This window comes from Neomonachus schauinslandi, chromosome 2 (genome assembly GCF_002201575.2).
Source record: "Neomonachus schauinslandi chromosome 2, ASM220157v2, whole genome shotgun sequence".
Classification (NCBI taxonomy): Eukaryota; Metazoa; Chordata; class Mammalia; order Carnivora; family Phocidae; genus Neomonachus; species Neomonachus schauinslandi.
In genome coordinates, this window is record NC_058404.1 from 60957456 (window position 1) to 60977759 (window position 20304).

A 20304-nucleotide genomic window follows, 5' to 3' on the forward strand; every position below is an offset into this window, starting at 1 on the left:
TACATCAGTTACTAGCTAAAGCCAATATTTCCATTGTACCCTGGTTTTCACTCCTTTTGCTTACTCAGGAACATTGAATCAACAAGACTCTTGCATATGTTATGCATCATTAATGTACTTCTCTTCACTAAATTATTCAAAGCAGCATATAGTCATGGCTTAATTTCTCACATATTTAAAAAAATAAATAAACAAAAAAATTTCTCCGGACCCCACATATGCTTCAAATTACCACACCATCCTCTTATTACCTTGTATCCAATATAAATCTTCTTTCGTCTCTAAAATAGCTAAAATCCTCTAAAGATTTTTCCCTTGTTATTCTAGCGAAATGGTTTTCTTCAGAGTTCCAGTCACATGTATATCCCTAAATCAAAGACAATTTAACCAATCTCATCACACTTGACTTATTAGCAGCATTTGGCTCAACGTATTTGTCCTTTAATACTCTTTCTTCACTTGACTTCTAGGATACCATGCTTCTTGAAAAACAAGAATACAGGGCCAAGTAGGAGACTATGAGAGTGTTAGGGAACAGATTTTTTTCAAGATCTTACATTTTGCATTAAGAAGCTTGAATTTGTCTGTAAACCTTGTGGAGCCAAAGCTAACAAACAAAAAACATGGGGGAGGTATTTGTGACGCTGCTTTCCCTCTCCACAATACCTCGTGCTCTTCCTTTCCCACCAGGGCCGGGCAGAATGGCTCCCGCGAAGAAGGGTGGTGAGAAGAACGGCCGTTTTGCCATCAATGAGGTAGTGACCAAAGAATACACCGTCAACATTCACAAGCGCATCCATTGAGTGGATTTCAAGAAGCGTGCCCCTCAGGCACTCAAAGAGATCCGGAAATTTGCCATGAAGAAGATGGGAATTCCAGATGTGCGCATTGACACGAGGCAAAGCTGTCTGGGCCAAAGGAATAAGGAACATTCCATACCGTATCTGTGTGCGGTTGTCCAGAAAACATAAGGAGGATGAAGATTCACCAAACAAACTCTACGCACTGGTTACCTATGTACCTGTCACCACTTTAAAAAATCTACAGACAGTTAATGTAGATGAGAACTAATCGCTGATTGTCAAATAAAGGTATAAAACTGCAAAAAAAAAAAAAAGGGGGGGATTTTAATATTGTTCCCTAAAATTCAGTCCCTTCCCTGTAAAAGAATTATACATCTATACTCTTTGCCATAAGAAGCAAAGTATCTCTCTCTAGATAGGTAATACTTCTATATCTGTCTTTGTGCTTGGTCATGTGACAGACCTTGACCAGTGAAACATAATTAGACTTGAATTATGTCATGTTCAAGCAGAAGCTTTAAATGTAATTGTGTGTTTTCCCTTGTCCTATTGTTTTTTTGTTTTGTTTTGTTTTGTTTTGTTGCCTTCTAAAATGAGAATAGCATGTCCCCAGTAATAATTATTTCTTTAGCCTAGGTCCTAGAAAGGAAAAACACATGGGAGAGGAGAAACGAGAGCCCAGCAGTCGTAGCCAACTCATAGATCTACAAGCTAAAAATGACTTATTATTAAGTCACTGCATTTTGGAGTCAAAGACAGGCCTAGGTGTTTCCCAGAGTAAATCTGAAAGAACTCGGTAATTAATCATTTGAAATATAAACAAAGGGGAGTGAAAGAATGCTGTTAGGGGAAGATAAGCTTTATTTCAGAAATGTGTAAACATAGTTAAAGATACAGTCATCTTTCTCCAGAAATTATATTGAAAGCAGAAAATCAATGGAAGTCGGAAAAACAATGACCATGGAAATGAACACTGTCATTCTCAACAGTGCAAAACTGTGGTTGAGAGGAAGATAAGATCCTTGGAAACATATATTTAAATCAACACACTGGTAGTTGTAATAGAAAAAATATTATTTCAGAAATTATTTCTAAAACAACTTTTAGATTTAGGATGAAGAATGGCAACAGTTTACTGCTAGCATTATTGAAGAAATCAACATTTTTGCTCAAATTTTGGTTAGAATAATATGTAATTTAGGGCTGAAAAATTTGAACTTGTCCTTGGGATTATAGATTGTTCTTCTATAAATCTAATAGCCAAGTATCTAACCAAAGTTATTTGGAGAATCTGTTTAACTATTTCTAAATAATGTGAATGACTGGCTCAATGTCAGAAAACAGAATGCAGCTCCTTGAAGAACAATTAAATTATTTCTTTTTTGCCTATTTTTAAAAAGTCAAAATGCATAAAGCATATGAACTAATCTTGTTTAAACCTGACAATAACCTCATTTTACTTGCTATGTCTCGTTTGATCCTCATAATAACCAAAAGTAGATACTATTTTTATTTTCCCCATTTTAAAGGGTGAGCCTAGGTAATTTGCCCAAGCTCACACAATAAGATGGGAAGCTGGCATCAAACCTAGGGCTGTTTGCTCACTACACAAATCCTCAGCTTCTATGGGAACTATGTAGGCATTTAACCATGAAAATATTGTAATTTGCAATTCATGGATTTTAAATACTACATATCAAAAGAAAAGTAACAAATGCTAAAATTATAATAGATACAGAATTTATCTCAGGATAAGCTGAAAATCCATTATTTGAATATTAAAGCACAAAGTCAAGCTGGAGTTAGTTATTATGGTGATATCTATGGAATTGCTTAGAAAATAATTTCACCTGACATCCGCCCCCCCAGTGTATGCATGCAAATGTACACACCTTTATCTCACGGCCAATTATTTTCCCATAATTGTGTGGTTACCAAACATCTCTCTGTTATCATAATATTACTCTGTCCACTTGCTGTAGATAATTGTTGGCTCCAGGATATGCAAGGCCTATGCCACAACAGAGTATAGCCCTTAGATTTTATATTTTGAAACTAGACCTGAGAAAGTTATTCAATCTCACTTTAGAGCTAAAGTTATAACTTGGACAACTTAGGGAGTATTGATGGCCATGAGTCATTCAATGACAGATTCAGTTAAGGAAAAAACAAACAAACAAACAAACAAAAAAGAAATAAGGAGCTTGGGAAAATGGCAGAGTAGGAGAACCCTGAGCACCCAGTCCTATGTTTTCAACTAGTTATCATCCATATCCAAGTCAATAAAGTGGAAAGTAATCCAAAGACTGGCAGAAAAAAATTCCACAACTAAATCTAGAGACGAAGTTGCATGGAAAGGTTAGAAGGGTCAGAAAGGTGAGGGAGGCCGCCCAGGAGGGAGGGAGCTGCTGGCATGGAGAAGGCAGAGAAATGGGCCCTTGTACCAGGGAGCTCAAAGGAGGCAGACTAACCCCTGTAACTTTTGGCTTTAAAAACCAGAGGAGCTGAATTCCATTAGTTTGTAAAACTAGTGGGACTTGGAGTTTTTTGGGTTTTTTTTAAAGATTTTTATTTATTTATTGAGAGAGATAATGATAGAGAGAAAGCATGAGGCGGGGGAGAGTCAGAGGGAGAAGCAGACTCCCTGCTGAGCAGGGAGCCCGATGCGGGACTCGATCCCGGGACTCCAGGATCATGACCTGAGCCAAAGGCAGTCGCTTAAACAACTGAGCCACCCAGGCACCCAGAATTTGGAGTTTTAAAAGTCATCTGACTCAGTGCTGGGTGAGCTAAGGGGTGAGTGATAGCTGGGTCACTGCCCTTGAAGAGACAGCAGCCTACGCAGATAGGCAACATAAAAAGGGCAGTTTACACAACACAAGGGGCTAACTGGATACAGATCTGTTTATGATGATTTTAGATTGCGTTGGGGAGCTGTTAGCTAACCCGTTAATAGTGTACCACACCCATGAGTCTTCCTGAGGACTCACCATTCCAAGCCTGCTAACCTCTGCCCTGGGTTCAGGGCAAATTTTGTTAAAGCCAAGCCTGTGCCCTGCCCAGGTTCCAGGTGCTCAGCTGCTACCATGCATCATGCCTAGTTACAATGCTGGGCTCAACTACCACATGGTGCCCAGCCTTGTGCCCCTGGCCATCCTGGCACACAGCCACCAGCCACCACACCTGTTTCAGGGTGTGAAACTCAGGGGCTCTGGCTTAGGACTAGTCACCCAATGCAAATTTTGCTAACACTATTGCTCTGCTCCCAAGTTCCTTTGTCAGCATGCCCCCTCTGGAGCTAGCCTGCCTGGATCCCACTAATACCATAGAGAACAAGCACAGCCCACAACAAGCAGAGAGTCAGTGCAGACAACTGCACTGAAAGGAAACATAACTCAGACACAAAATAAGGATATAAGCAACACACATAGGATATTCTCCAGAAGTATCAGGTTCTGGTGAACAGGGGGCACTGTACTGCAAGGCACTCCAGGACCTCTTTTTCATAAAATCACTACTTTCAAGAGAAGACACAGTTGACTTTCTTAACACAGAGAAACAGAGAGAAGCAGACAAAAATGAAGAGACAGAGAAATTTATCCCAAATGAAAGAAGAGGACAAGGCCACAACCAGAGATCTATGTGAAACAGATGTAAGTAATATGCCTGATGGAGAACTTAAAGCAATGATCATAAGGATACTCTCTGAACTTGAGAAGAGAGGAGAGGACCTCAGTGAGTCCATTAATACAGAGATAAGGAACAGCATAGCAGAGATAAAGGACACAGTAAACAAAATGAGAAACATATTTGATGGAATGAACAGCAGGATGGAAGAAGCAGAAAATGAATTAATGACTTAGAAGACAGTAGTGGAAAGAAATCAAGTTGAACAAAAGAGAGAGAAAAGAATCATGCAAAACTAGAACAGACTTAGGGAACTCAGTGACTCCATCAAATGTACTAACATTTGTATTATAGGAGTCTCAGAAGAGGAACAGAAAGAAAAGGAGGCAGAAAATTTATCTGAAATAATAACGGCTGAAAACTTCCCTAAATTGGGGGAGAAAACAGATATCCAGATCTAGAAGACACTGAGAACCCCCAACAAAATCAATAAAAGCAGACCCACACCAAGACATATTGTAGTTAAATTGGCAAAATATAGTGATAAGGAAAAAAAAAATTTAAAAGCAGCAAGATCAAAGAAGTCATTAACTTACAAGGGAAAACCTATAAGGCTAGCAAGAGATTTTTCAACAGAATCTATGCAAGCCAGAAGGGAATGGCATGATATATTCAAAGTGCTGAATGGGAAAAGCCAAGAATACTCTATTCAGCAAGGCTATCATTCAGAATAGGAGAGAAAAAGAGTTTTCCAGACAAAAATTAAGGAGTTCATGACCACTAAACCAGCTCTGCAAGAGACATCAAAAGGGACTCTAAGTGGAAAGGAGAGACCAAAAGTGACAGTATAGAGGTAGGAAACAGAAAAACAGTAAAAATGAATATTTCTGTAAAAAACAGTCAAGGAACTCACAAAAAAGAAGGATATAAAATATAATAACATGTACCTAAATGTGGGGAGAAGAGGAGACAACAATGGGTTCAAACTTAAACAACCATCAACTTAATATAGAGATATTAACATAATATACAATATATGCAGAAGAGGTTATATACAAAGCTAATGGTAACCATATATCAAAAACCACTAATAAATATGCAAATAATAAAAAGAAAGCAATCCAAATATGTAATTAAGGAAAATCAGCAAAACATTAAAAAGAGGACAAGTAAGGATCAGAGAAAATCTTCAGAAACAACCACAAAACAAGTAATAAAAAGGCAATAATACATAATTATCAATAATTACTTTGGGCATAAATGGACCAAGTACTCCAATCAAAAGACGTTAGTGTGATAGAATAGATTAAAAAAAAAAAAAAAAAAATGAAAAACCACAAACAGGCAAGAACCATCTATATGCTTCCTACAAGACACTCATTTTAGACCTAAAGACACCTGCAAATTGAAAGTGAGGGGATGGAGAAATATCTGTCATGCCAATGGATGTCAAAAGAAAACCAGAGTAGCAGTAGATATATCAGACAAAATGGACTTTAAAACAAAGGCTGTAACAAGAAACAAAGAAGGACACTACATAATAATAAAGGGGACAATCCAACAAGAAGATATAACAATTGTAAATATTTATTCATACAATATAGAAGCACCCAAATACATAAAACATTTAATAACAAATAAAAATGAATTAATTGGTAATAGTACAAAAATAGTAGGGGAATTTAACACCCCACTTACATCAATGGACAGATCATCTAAACAGAAAATCAGTAAGGAAAGAATGACTTTAAATGACACACTAGACCGGATGGATTTAACAGATATATCCAGAATATTCCATCCTAAAACAGCAGCATACACATTCTTTTCAAGTGTACATAGAGCATGCACCAGAATACATCACATATTAGTCCACAAAGTAAGTCTCAACAAATTCAAAATATCAAAATCATGCATCTTTTCTGAACACAATGCTATGAAACTATAAGTCAAACACAGGAAAAAAATCTGGAAATAACACAAATACATAGAGGTTAAATAACATGCTACTAAACAATGAATGGTCAACCAGGAACTAGAAAAATAAAAAAGTACATGAAATAAAATGAAAATGAAAACACAATGGTTCAAAACCTCTGGGATGCAACAAAAGCAGTTCTAAAAGGGAAGTTTGTAGCAATATAGGCCTACCTCAAGAAGAAAAATTTCAAACAGTTTAACCTTGCAACTAAAGGAGATAGAAAAAGAACAAACAAAATCTAAAACTAGCAGAAAGAAGGGAATACTAAAGATTAGAACAGAAATAAATAATAGAAATTAAAAATCAGAACAAACTCCCTCCCAAAAAACCAAAAACAATAGAACAGATCAATGAAACCAGGAGCCGATTCTTTGAGAAAAAAATCAATAAAATTGATAAACCTTCAGCAAGACTTATTTAAAAAAAAAGAGAGAGAAGGGACTCAAATAAATAAAATTACAAATGAGAGAGGAGAACAACATCACAGGAATACAGACAATTATAAGAGAATATTATTAAAAACTATATGCCAACTAATTGGACAACCTAGAAGAAATGGATAAATTCCTAGAAACACACAAACTACCAAAACTGAAACAGGAAGAAATAGAAAATTTGAACAGACCCATAACCAGCAAAGAAATTGAGTCAGTAATCAATAAACTCCCAGCAAACAAAAGTCCAGACTGGCTTTACAGGCAAATTCTACCTAATATTTAAAGAAGAGTTAATACTTAGTCTTCTCAAACTATTCCAAAGAAGAGAAAAGGAAGGAAAACTTCCAAATTCATTCTATGAGGCCAGCATCATGCTGATACCAAAAGCAGATAAAGGGACCACTAAATAGGAGAACCACAGGCCAAATTCCTTGATAAGCATGGATGCAAAAATTCTAGGGTGGTTCAATAATCACAAATCAATCAATGTGATACATCACATCAATAAAAGAAAGGATAAGAAACATATGAACATCTCAATAGATGCAGAAAAAGCGTTTGACAAAGTACAACATCCATTCAAGATAAAAACCCTCAACAAGGTAGGTAAGAGGGAACATACCTCAACATAATAAAGGCCACCTATGAAAAAAAATCCTCAATGGAGAAAAACTGAGAACTTTTCTTCTATGGTCTGTAACGAGACAAGGATGTCCTCTTTCACCTCTGTTATTTAACATAGTACTGGAAGTCTTAGCTTCAGCAATCAGAAAAGAAAAAGAAATAAAAGGCATCCAAATCAGTAAGGAAGAAGTAAAATTTTCACTATCTGCAGATGACATGATACTATATATAGAAAACCCAAAAGACTCCACCAAAAAACTCCTAGAACTGATAAATGAATTCAGTAAAGTCTCAGGATACAAAATCAATGTACAGAAATCTGTTACATTTCTACATACTAATAATGAAAGAGCAGAAAGAGAAATTAATAAAACAATCCCAGTTATAATTGCACCAAAAATAATAAAATACCTAGGAATAAACTTAACCAAGGAGGTGAAAGACTGTACTCTAAAAACTATAAAACACTGATGAAAGAAATTCAAGACAACACAAAGAAATGGAAAGACATCCCATGCTCATGGGTTGGAAGAACAAACATTGTTAAAATGTCTGTACTACCCAAAGGGATCTACACATTTAATGCAATCCCTATCAAAATACCAACTAGAACAAACAATCCTAAAATTTTTATGGAACCACAAAAGACCCCGGATAGCCAAAACAATCCTGAAAAAGAAAAGCAAAGCCAGAGGCATCACAACTCCAGACGTAAGTATATTACAAAACTTTAGTGATCAGAAGAGTATGGTACTGGCACAAAAACAGACACATGGATCAATAGAGCAGAATAGAAAATCCAGAAATAAATCACAATTATATAGCCAATTAATCTTTGACAAAGCAGGAAAGAATATCCAATGGGAAAAGTGTATCTTCAACAAATGGTGTTGGGAAAACTGGACAGCAACATGCAAAAAAATGAAATTCGACTATTTTCTTATACCATACACAAAAATAAACTCAAAATGGATTAAAAACCTAAATGTGAGACCTGAAATCATAAAAATCCTAGAAGAGAACATAGGCAGTAACTACTTTGACATCAGCCATAGCAACATTTTTCTAGATATGTCTCCTGAGGTGAGGGGAAACCCAAGCAAAAATGAACTATTAGGACTTCATCAAAATAAAAAGGTTTTGCACAGTGAAGGAAATGATCAACAATACTAAAAGGCAACCTACGGAATGGAAGAAGATATTTACAAATGACATATCTGATAAGGGGTTAGTATCCAAAATATATAAAGAAATTATAAAACTCAACAGCCAAAAAACAATCTTGTTGAAAAATGGGTAGAAAACATGAACAGACATTTCTCCAAAGAAGACACCCAGATGGCCAACAGACACATGCAAAGATGCTCATCATCACTTATCATTAGGGAAATGCAAATCAAAACTACATGGTCAGAATGCCTAAAGTCAACAACACAAGAAACAACAGGTGTTGGAGAGCATGTGGAGAATAAGGAACACTTGTGCACTGTTGGTGGGAATGCAAATTAGAGCATCCACTGTGGAAAACAGCACAGAGGTTCCTCAAAAAGTTCAAAATAGAACTACCTTATGATCCAGCAATTGAACTACTGGGTATTTACCCAAATAATACAAGAACACTAATGTAAAAGGTTACATGCACCCCTATATTTATAGTAGCATTATTTACAATAACCAAGATATGGAAGAAAGTGTCCATCAACAGATGAATGGATAAAGAAGAGGTGGTATATAAGTGGAATGGAATACCATCCAGCCATATAAAAGAATGAAATCTTTCCATTTGCAATGACACAGATGGAGTTAGAGGGCATAATGCTAAGTGAAATAAGTCAGAGAAAGACAAATACCATATGATTTAACTTATATGTGGAAATTAAGAAACAAATAAGCAAAGGGAAAAAAAAGGAGATAAATCAATAAACAGACAATTATAGAGAACAAACTGGGGAGGGGAGGTTGGTGGCAAGATGGGTTAAATAGGTGATGAGGATTAAGGAGTGCACCTGTTTTGATGAGCACTGGGTGATGCACGTAATTGTTGAATCGCTCTATTGCACAAAACTAATATAACACTGTAAAACTAATATAAACTAAATACTAATACTAAACTAAAACTAATATAACACTGTATCTTAACTAACTAGAATTAAAATAAAAACTGAAAATAAAATAAAAATTAAAAAAAATTTTAAACTAAACAAATTAAAATTTCTCAATTTTATGAATGTCATATATGACATATTTAATGATAAAATATTGAATGTTTTCCCTCCAGGATAGTGAACAAGCTAAGAATGTCTAACCATCCAACTTACTGATATTCGTAACATTTTGAAATGTGTAAATATTTAAGATGGAATATTTGATGAATAAAGTGATGGACAGATAGAAATGTGATAAAGCAAACCCAGCAACTGTGAATTATAGACTCTAGGTGGTAGGTATGTGCATGTTAACTCTGTAATTCAACTTTTCTCTGTGATTGAAAATACTCATAATAAAATGTAGGGGAAAAGATCTGCAAAGTCCTACATTAAAAAACAACAAAAAACAAAAAACAACTAACTTTGTTTAAAAAAAGAGAGAGAAGAAAAAAGAGCTATTCTGCCTCAGAAAGAGAATGAAACTGACAGGAAAGTGTAAAGCAGAGAAAAGAGAAGCCCCGGTGGGGTTCAAGTCTCTGGTTCCAGGTCCTGCATTTCCTGTGGTTTGTTCCACAGTTGCTTAGATTCCCTCAGGAAATGAATTCCACCTTTTACTTAAGCTGGTTTGAGTTCAGATTCTATCACTTTTAACCAATATGTTCCTAACTAAGGCGATATTTTAGACAGCCCTTATCTTAATTTAATGAAGTTATCTCTAAAACATTTATTACATACACATTGCAGGATGGGCTCGGAAACTAGAGGACAGAGATAAAGCGTTGTGCCTTTCACAATGGAGAGAAGAGAGAGATGTTGATAAGGAGAAGCAAATGATTTTTCCATAAATGTACAGAAATTGCTACAAAGAAAAATGAACTTTGCATACTTCATCTAGCCAGTCGTTAGATTTAACAAAATCCCTGGCATCTTCCAGGGTGAGTATGCATCATAATCAAGGATGAATTAGCTTTTTAAAAAAGTCCATTAATGTGAAAACATCATAAAGATGTCAAAATAAAATTCTCCATCACTTACACACAGAAAAGGGTAAAATGCCAAACAAGGAGTACTCCCAAGTGCTCAGTCAGTAATTAGGAACAAAGGAAATAAAAATACAACCATAGCATTTATGTTGAGGAGATGATTAGAAATCTTTAAAGTTTTATCTCCTTTTCATAAACTAAAATTTGAACAAACATAGTAAAATATGTATGTATGCATATATATGCATGCATGTCTATATGTATATGTTTTATATGCGCATGCTCAACTATAACCACGCTCATTCATTACAATTTATTTTTTTAAATTTTTCAGTGAAATTTAATAAATAATTCTCCCCATACATTTTTTTTTCTTTTTTGTTCATTGCTCTATCCCTCATAACCAAAAATTATTCCTGATGGTGCAGGTATCAATAAAGAATTGCCAAACTGATAGATTCTACTAATAGAAATGATATTAAGTAATGCTGAAATGAGATTTCTCAAGAAGCAATGAAAGAAATAGGTGTGAACTGCCACAGTAGTTCATGGAACATTTCTCAGCATCTAATTTCTAAAACACCCAGTGTCTACCTGAGTAGATTATAAGGTTTTATCCAACAAGTCAAAATTTTGAGCTTCATTCCTATCTATACATTCACATATTGTGACCAATCTATGATCCCAGTAAGAAGGAAAAGGCAAAACTGAAATAAAGACGCATATAACAAAAATGAATATATTGGTATATGGGACAATGGTGGCAGATGGGATTTTACAGAAGGTGATCGATTTCTGCTGGTTTGCAAGCACTCTTGCAAACACATGAAATGCACACCTTTGACAAATATTTAACATATTTTCTTTTGTTTCTATTTCTTTCTTCTGAATTATATTTTCAGAGATTAATTTACAATGGAAAGGAGAAATAAAATTCCCAAAGAAGTTCTTTTGAGTCTAGATCTGTGGGCCACATTATGTCAGAACAGGAGAGAAAACACATATTTGGATGAGGATGATTGGTAGTGTTAGAATGGCCTGTGTAATATAAAGGAATTTGTCATAGAAACAAAGTTTTAGCTTTGGTCAAATATATATGTATGTTATATTTACTACTGTATTATATGTTATATTACATATATAAATAACCTCCTTATTAAGTTTTATAAAATAAGGAATAAAACAGTTTAGAACTCAGCAAGCAGATAGCTTTGTTTAAAAAGCATTGAATGAATGGTTCACATAAAATTATTCACATAAAAATTTATCTGATTCAGACTTAATCTCTCGCTTAGAAACATACACTCACTGAGTGACAAAACATGCTAATTATTTAACAAAATAAAGTTATATTTAATAAGTCCATACATAGTTACTTTAAAAAATCTATTTGGTAATCAGATACTAGTATGAGAAAATGTATGAAGTGACTCCTTTATGGCTCCCATCTCCCCTCTCTTGAACAGGATTGTCTACAAGTATCCTATACCTGTTCCAACATTACATGTGTGTGGGGGGGGTGGGGGCAAAGAATGTGTCTATTTAGTTTCCTAGATCTAAAGAGTGAGAACTGCACTCTAGAAACAGGTATAGGATACTTGTAGATAATCCTGTACAAGAGAGGGGAGATGGGAGGCATAAAGGAGTCACTTCATGGGGAACTTGGGTGGCTCAGTTGGTTAAGGGTCTGACTCCTGATTTCAGCTCAGGTCATGATCTCAAGGTTGTGAGGTCGAGCCCCGAGTTGGGCTCCACACTGGGTGTGGAGCCTGCTTGGGATTCTCTCTCTTCCTCTCCCTCTGTCCCTCCCCCTCCCTCTTCCTTTTCTCCCTCTCTCAAAAAAGAAAAAAAAAAAGTCACTTCATAGTAATTCTGAAGTCTAGCTGGGTGGCACATGCTGGAAATTGCTTGATTAGGTTTCAAGAATGGAAATAGCTTTCCCTGGCCCCAGGCTATGCTACCGGACTCTGGTTTTTGCTCTGAATCATCCCTTTACTACCCACTCCTCCATAAAAACTAGCATGGGTTTTCAAATAAGTAGTTTTATGAGCATACTTCCTTTTAGTAGAATTTTATTGATCTGAAGACCTCTTTTCATTTTGTACTGTTTCTATTCCTTCCAGTTAAAGGTATTATTGTTTAAAGATAATATAAAGATATTATTCTTAAATCGTGAATAAAATTCTCTCAATATCATTGTGGCCCTTCTATAACTTTTTGAAGATTATTCATTTAGATGCCAAAAGACACAACCACAAGTCTCTTCGTGATAGGCTCTTCTCTACTTTGGGCTCCTGTTGAGACTGCTGTGGTATAACATTGCTTCTTAGATGTTTTTTGTTTTGTTTTGTTTTTTAAATTCAGAGGATCTGTTATACACACCCTTGATCTCCTGAAAGAACCTTTGGTTTGGCACCACCTTTGGCCTTTCTGACATCTTAACAAAAGCTTTACAATTACATCTTAAGCTTAATCTCTAGACCATGTGTTCCTGGAAATGGTCTATATTGAACATTTGCTCCAAAGCCAATTCTTAATTCTGGCAATATTTTTCATTTGGAAAAGTTTTTTATTTTCATATTTTACTATAAAAAGCACAAAGAAATCAAGTGTCCTATTTAACACTTTCCTTAGAAATCACCTTTGCTAGATTACCCAGGTAATTGGGCACATTTTTACTTCATATTTTAGTGCACACGGTAGTGTTGCTAATCGTTTTGATTATATCAGATAGATTTCTCTTCTTACAGTTTCCAATAACATATTCCTTACCTCCTTTTGTGGCCTCAAGGACACTATCCTAAATGACTAGAATTCTATGAACAGTCTGTTGAAGGCAGCTTAGACTTCTTCCAACATAGTCCTCAAAATTCTTCCAAACTCCTTCCATGTTCAATTCCAAAGCCACTACCACATTTTAGGTATTTGTTATGGTACCACTCAACCTGCCAGTACTTTATATTAGTTATGTATTGCTTCATTAAAAAAACACCCCACACCCTAGCCAATTAAAATAAGCAAACAACAACAACAAAATGATTATTTTCTCATAGTTTTTATGTGTTGGGAACCCAGATGTGACTTAGCTGGTAGCTCTGTGTCAAGGTACAGTAGTCTTCCCTTATCTGCAGTTTTACTTTCCAAGGTTTCAGTTACCCAGGGTCTAGAAGCAAATGATCCTCCTTTGGACCACTGTCAGAAGGTCAATAGTAGCCTAACACTACACCACAATGCCTACATGATTTACCTCATTTCATTTCATTACATAGGCATTTTATCATTTCACATCATCGTAAGAAAGATAAATACTGTGTAAGACATTTTGAGAGAGAGAGAGACCCCACATTCACATAACTTTCATTATAGTATATTGTTGCAATTTCTCTATTTTGTTATTAGTTACTGTTGTTAAACTCTTACTGTACCTAATTTATAAATTAAACTTTATCACAGGTATGCATGTATGTATAGTAAGAACATAGTATACACAGGATTTGGTACTATCTGCTGTTTCAGGCATCCACTGAGGGTCATGGGATGTATCTCCCACAGATAAGGAGAGACTACTGTATCTTGAAGTGTGCAATGAAAACATCAATTAGGGCTGTGGTCCCATCAGATGACTTTATTGAAGGAATATGTGTTTCCAATCTCATTTGCCTGGTGGTTCAGAGGACTTAGTTTAGATATTTTCAAAATATCTCAGTCTAAACTGAGGAGCACCTGTTTATCCTGGAGCAGAGCCAGAGAGTCACTGCAGTATTCCACGCACCCAAACAATAAACACTTGTGTATTTAGTCTTGAAGTTAGTGACCTTATGCCAAGGGAAAGTGAGCTTGGCAAAAATTTGTTATTGTCTAGTAGAATCCTGATGATATCTTTTTAAGATGATTATGCAGTTATTCTGTTAGGAAATTCTTAAGTAGATACGTGTCTATTCGCTCAGTCATGTATCCTTTAACTTAACTGACTTTATTTCGCATTTTATTAGTAGGACTTAACAATGAAAATAGAAGCCACTCTAGGTATTCTGGGTGGGAAGGTATTTAATACTGGAAATTATATAGGCTTTCAAACCACTGGTAACATGGGAGAACAAAGTTTAAGGCAGTTTTCAGGAAATTCCAAATTATAGTGATGACAAGGTAACCATCACTAATAATATTAGTCACTTACAGCTCTGAAGTGGAGAATCCTCAGGAGAATGCTTCAAGCCACAGGTGAAAATTTGTATTTGCTATCTCTCAAAGCCCATATATCCTATTCTAACAGCAGCATAGTAACATTGCCTTTCTTTTATGTCCCCCAAATTTTGCCCAATTGCCTCCACAAATATAATGTAACTCAAGCTCAATATCAAAAGGGTCCTGATATTATAGTTTCTAGACTTCACCTCCTTGAAATACAAGGGATAGCTTAGAAGAGTGGGGATGGTATTGAGTATCAATCAGTGATATCCAAGAGTCCACCCTTGATTACCTCGGCACCTTTATACATCCTTCTATAGAAAGCCAAAAACCGGAGCTCCTGGGTGGCTCAGTCAGTTTAGCATCTGCCTTCAGCTCAGGTCATGATCTCAGGGTCCTTGGATTGATCCCCACTTCGGGCTCCCTACTCAGTGGGGAGCCTCTTCTCCCTCTCTCTCTGGCCCTCCCTGCTGCTTGTGTTTTCTCGCTCTCTCTCAAATAAATAAATAAATAAATAAAATCTTTAAAAAAAAGCCAAAAACCCAAACCCAAACAAACAAAAAATGCTGGAGTACAGATTTGAAGTTTAGAAAAGACATAAAATAAGTAGATGATATAAAGATTATATGTCATCTAAGAAGTTTTATACAATGACATTCAAATTCTGATTAAATGAAATGGAATTTTATACTCTGTTTCCTTCTTATTAAGATAAATTTAAAAGTTAAAGTTTAACATCCCATTGGCCTGGCTCTTTGATTCCAGATCTGTGGGTTCTAGATTTCCAGAAAATATACTGGGACAACACCCTGAATTCACAAAGTATTGTCTCCTAGATGGTGCCAACCTGTATTTATTTATTTATTTATTTATTTATTTATTTATTTATTTATTATTATTATTTTTCTTAAGATTTTATTTATTTATTTGAGAGAGAAAGAATGAGAGAGAGCACATGAGAGGGGGGAGGGTCAGAGGGAGAAGCAGACTCCCTGCTGAGCAGGGAGCCCGATGCGGGACTTGATCCAGGGACTCCAGGATCATGACCTGAGCCGAAGGCAGTCGCTTAACCAACTGAGCCACCCAGGCGCCCACCAACCTGTATCTAAATAAGCCATTACTTTGTTCTACAAGGTCATATATTTCTGTATGTTAAGGTTCATATTAAGGCTGGAGAATATCATACTTATTATTCCCATTGCCTAACATTTATCACTGTGATGTGATTTCCTTATTCAGAAGCATTGCTGCATGTAATACTATAATAATGTACAGTAAGTCGAACATACACATCTGGAAGAGACCTGATTGGCATAGGAATAAAATATAAGTTCAGAATGTGTTAACTTAATTGAGGACAAATTACTACCTTTTGCTTTCTGGCAGGAATCTAGTATAGTTTACTTATCATTAGGCACCTGGCTAGTTCCACTAAAGTATGGCCATACTGGAAGCTGAGACAAACTGGGCATTTGGCAGTGCCCAAGTCAACCTTGGTGAAGCAAAGACCTTATTATGGAGTCCATGTATGTTTTTTGTCCTTATCTGTAGTCACTTAGTTTGAGAGAACAAATGATCATGCAATGAGGAGCCAAGGAAAAGTAGGTTGACTGAAATATACAGAAAAGTTATGGATAATAAACAGCCTTCTCTGAAGTAAGGCCCCTTTGGTAAGCATTCCTATGGGACACACATATTAACTGGACCTATTCTGAAAGGTCAATTCATTGTGTTTTTTTATATTTTTATTATTAATCTTCTTATCTGTCCTTTCAAGTCCTTGGTTATCTGAATAACTGTTGGTTCCTTGCATCCAACCATCTCTATTTCCATGAAAAGTAGAAAACAAGATCTTCCAATATCTTTTCACTTTGAAGATTTACTTTGTTAATGTCCCTTATAATCATCCCAAATGGAATAGTATGGTAATAGACCATTTTCAATATATGCCACTTATCAACCAGAACTTTCTGTAAAAGAGGCTTTTTTTTACTGATGGCCTAAAGTTTTTGCAGACATATATGTACATGTCGAGACAGGTACTGCACTGGGTCCATAGTTGAACCACAGGGCCAATCAAGAAATTTCTATCCTGAAATTTACTTGTGTCTGAAGTAACTATTCAAGCTAGACATCAGATATGTCAATTCTAGTTAATCAAATAGTCCCTGTTATTTAGGACTCTGTGGCTAGATGTATCTGAAGCCACTTGATTCATTCTGGGCAGCTCTGGTCACATGATCAAATGTCACCTAAGAGTCATAATTCACCCTCTATCATATCCTGGTAGAAATCCAAAAAGCAGATTTGTCAAAGATATTACTTTTTTTTTTAAATTTTATTTTATTACTTATTTATTTTTTTTTTTGAGAGAGAGAGAGAGAGAGAGAGAGAAAGGGAGCAAGTATGAGTGAGGGAGGGGCAGAGGGAGGCAGAGAGAGAGAATCAAGCAGGATCCATGCCAAGCACAGAGCCCAACATGGGGCTCAATCTCACCACCCTGAGATCATGACCTGAGCCAAAATCAAGAGTCCAAGCCTTAACCAACTGGTCCACCCAAGCACCCCAAAGATGTTACTTTTTAAAGATGGAATGGCTGTGCTTCAAAAGCTAGTGTCATTTTCTATGATCTTCTAATGCAGGCTACCATCATTATTGTTAAGCATCCCAGCTGACCACAGATACTTCAAGCACACAGTAACACTGGAGAACATAGGCAATTTGCAGAACTACTTATTCCTCAGTGCAGATACCAGCTGCATAGCCATTTCTTTCTTTGCATCTCCATAAAATTTGGTAAATTTTGAACCAAAAAGTAAATCAAGTCAGAGCGGAATTAGTAGGATATGTTAAGGTCCATAATAAAGGCCATGTTAATAATAATAGAGGAAATGAGACTCAAATGAGAATTGTTAACATGAAGAATAGCTTGGGTTAGTGACTGATTATGTTAGGAAAGACAAAGGAGTTGAGACGGTGCCTAGATTTCATGTTTTAGCAATTGGTTTAGTAAAGGTACCCTTAACAAAAAAATGGAATGGAGTAGAGTCTCTGGAAAAGGGAAGAAAATGAGAAGAATTAAAATTTTTAACAGGCTTACTTTGAGGTGAGGCCTGTTAGATATGAAAGGCTGAAGCAGAAAATAGAAGCTTGAGCTACTGATTTAGTAGTCATAATATTTGGCTATTGGTAATAAAATCCACTGAGGTTAGTAATGTATCCTTTAAAACTGAAATATAGAGCTGTTGATGCACAACTATCATTTAGCAACCTAGATGTTCTTGGCAGTTTATTGGCCAATCTTTCCGTTATTGATATTATTAATTCCCCAGTTGTGTTAAAGCACAGTCACTTAAACATTTAATATGTTTAAAGATTTTGTGGATCAGGGATTTGGGGAAAGCTCATATGAGCAGCTCTTGCTTAGGGTCTCTCATGCAGTTTCAATCATCTGTTGGCTGGCACTCTGGTTATCTGAAGGTCTGACTGTGTCGATGTTGAGAATGGCTCACTCACATGGTTGCTGGCTGGAGCTCAACCGTAGAGTTGACCAGAGTGCCTTCTCATCTCGATGTAATGTCTTCTTCACAGGATTATGGCCTCAGGGTAGTTGGAATTCTTACAAATAGCTGAAGATTTCAAGTGTGATTGTACCAACACAAAGCAGAGGTCCAGCTAATTGCCTTAAAAACCTAGACTCAGACTTAATGTAGTTTCCCTTCTACTGCATTTTGCAGGTAAGAATAAGTCATGACTTTCACCACAGATGTAAGAGAAGATGACATAGACTCCTGTTTCAATGGGAGGAAAATCAAGATTTTTTTTAGATATGTTTAAAACTGCCAGGTTTCCTTGCTAATGGGTTACCTCTTAGCTCCCTTGTGTTAGTTTCCTATAACTGTTGTTAACAGATTACCACAAACACAGTGACTTACAAAAACACAGATTTATTACATTACTGTTCTGGAGGTCAGAAGTTTGAAATGGGGTCTTATGTGGCCTTAATCAAAGAATGCTTTCCTTCCAGAAGCTCTAAGAGGAGAATTTGTTTCTTGCTTTCTCTAGCCTCTAGAAGCTGCCCACATTCCTTGGCTCCTGGCCATATCACCCTGACCTCTGTATCCATGTATCACCTGTATCACATGTTTTTTTTGGACTCTAATCCTCCTATCTCCTTTTTATAAGGACCCTTGTGATTACATTAGGCACACTAGATAACCCAGGATAATCTCTCCATCTCAATATCTTTAACTTAATCACATCTCTACAACCCCATTACCATGTAAAGTAACAGGAATTAGAAAGTGGATATCACTGTGGCCCATCATTTGGCCTATCACACCCCTTGATGAAAACTAGAATGCTTACAATGTCTTGATGCAACAGTTTGCATGTAAACAGAACAGACAGATATATGAATATTGATCAGTTGGTCACCTCAGTCTACTAGGATCTATAGTTTCAAAATGTATTAATATTGATTTTTTAAGATATTTATTTGAGAGAGAAAAAGAGAGAGAGCGCACACGTGTGTGAGCAGGGGGAGGGGCAGAGGGAGAAAGAGAAGCAGACTCCCTGCTGAGTAGGGAGCCTGATCTGGGGCTCAATCCCAGGATCCTGGGATCATGACCTGAGCCAAAAGCAGAGGCTTAACCGACTGAGTCACCCAAGTGCCCCTCAAAATGTATTAATATTCATAAGAGCATGTCAAGATAATTTTGCTCAAGTCTATCATTTTATAAGTTATAAAGCTAAGTTTTCATGAGATTAAATAATGTATTCCAGCCAACAATGGAAAAAGCATAACTAGAACCTGATCTGCCTTGTTCCTAGCCTATTGCTTATTTAATTACACCACCTGCCCTGCAAGTTAGCAGGAAGTCATAGTCTTGGTGACATTGAGTTCCAAGAAAAGCAGTGAAAAAGCATTCAGAAAGAATGAATCAGGGCTTAATAGAAAATCTAAACAGACCAATAATGAGTAAAGAGATTAAATAAGTAATCAGAACCCACCTCACACAGAAACCCTAGAACCAGATGGCTTTACTGGTGAATTCTACCAAACATGTAAAGAATTAGCAACAACCCTTCTCAAACTCTTCTAAAAAAATTGAAAAGGAGGGAACATTTCCAAACTTATTCTATGAGAATAACATGGCCCTGCTATCCAAGCCAGATAAGGATACTATCAGAAAAGGAAACTTTGGACCAATGACCTTGATGAACATAGATGTAAAAATTTTCAACAAAATATTAGCAAACTGAATTTCAAGAACTCATTTAAAGAATTATACACCATGACCAAATGGGATTTACCCCTGTGATACAAGGGTGGTTCAACATATGAAAAGTAATAAATGCATATGACACATTAAAAGAATGAAAGATAAAAATCACATGATTTTTGCAACAGATGTAGAAAATCACTTGATAAAATACATCTTTTCATGACAAAAACCTTCAACAGATTTGGTATAAAAGGAACATACCTCAACATAATAAAAGCCACATGTG

General features: G+C 36.1%; 1 pseudogene; it reads left to right on the plus strand.

Moving 5' to 3' along the window:
• The first annotated feature begins 671 nt into the window (after positions 1 to 671).
• Positions 672 to 1071, plus strand: LOC110588565 (annotated as a pseudogene).
• The last annotated feature ends 19233 nt before the right edge of the window (positions 1072 to 20304 follow it).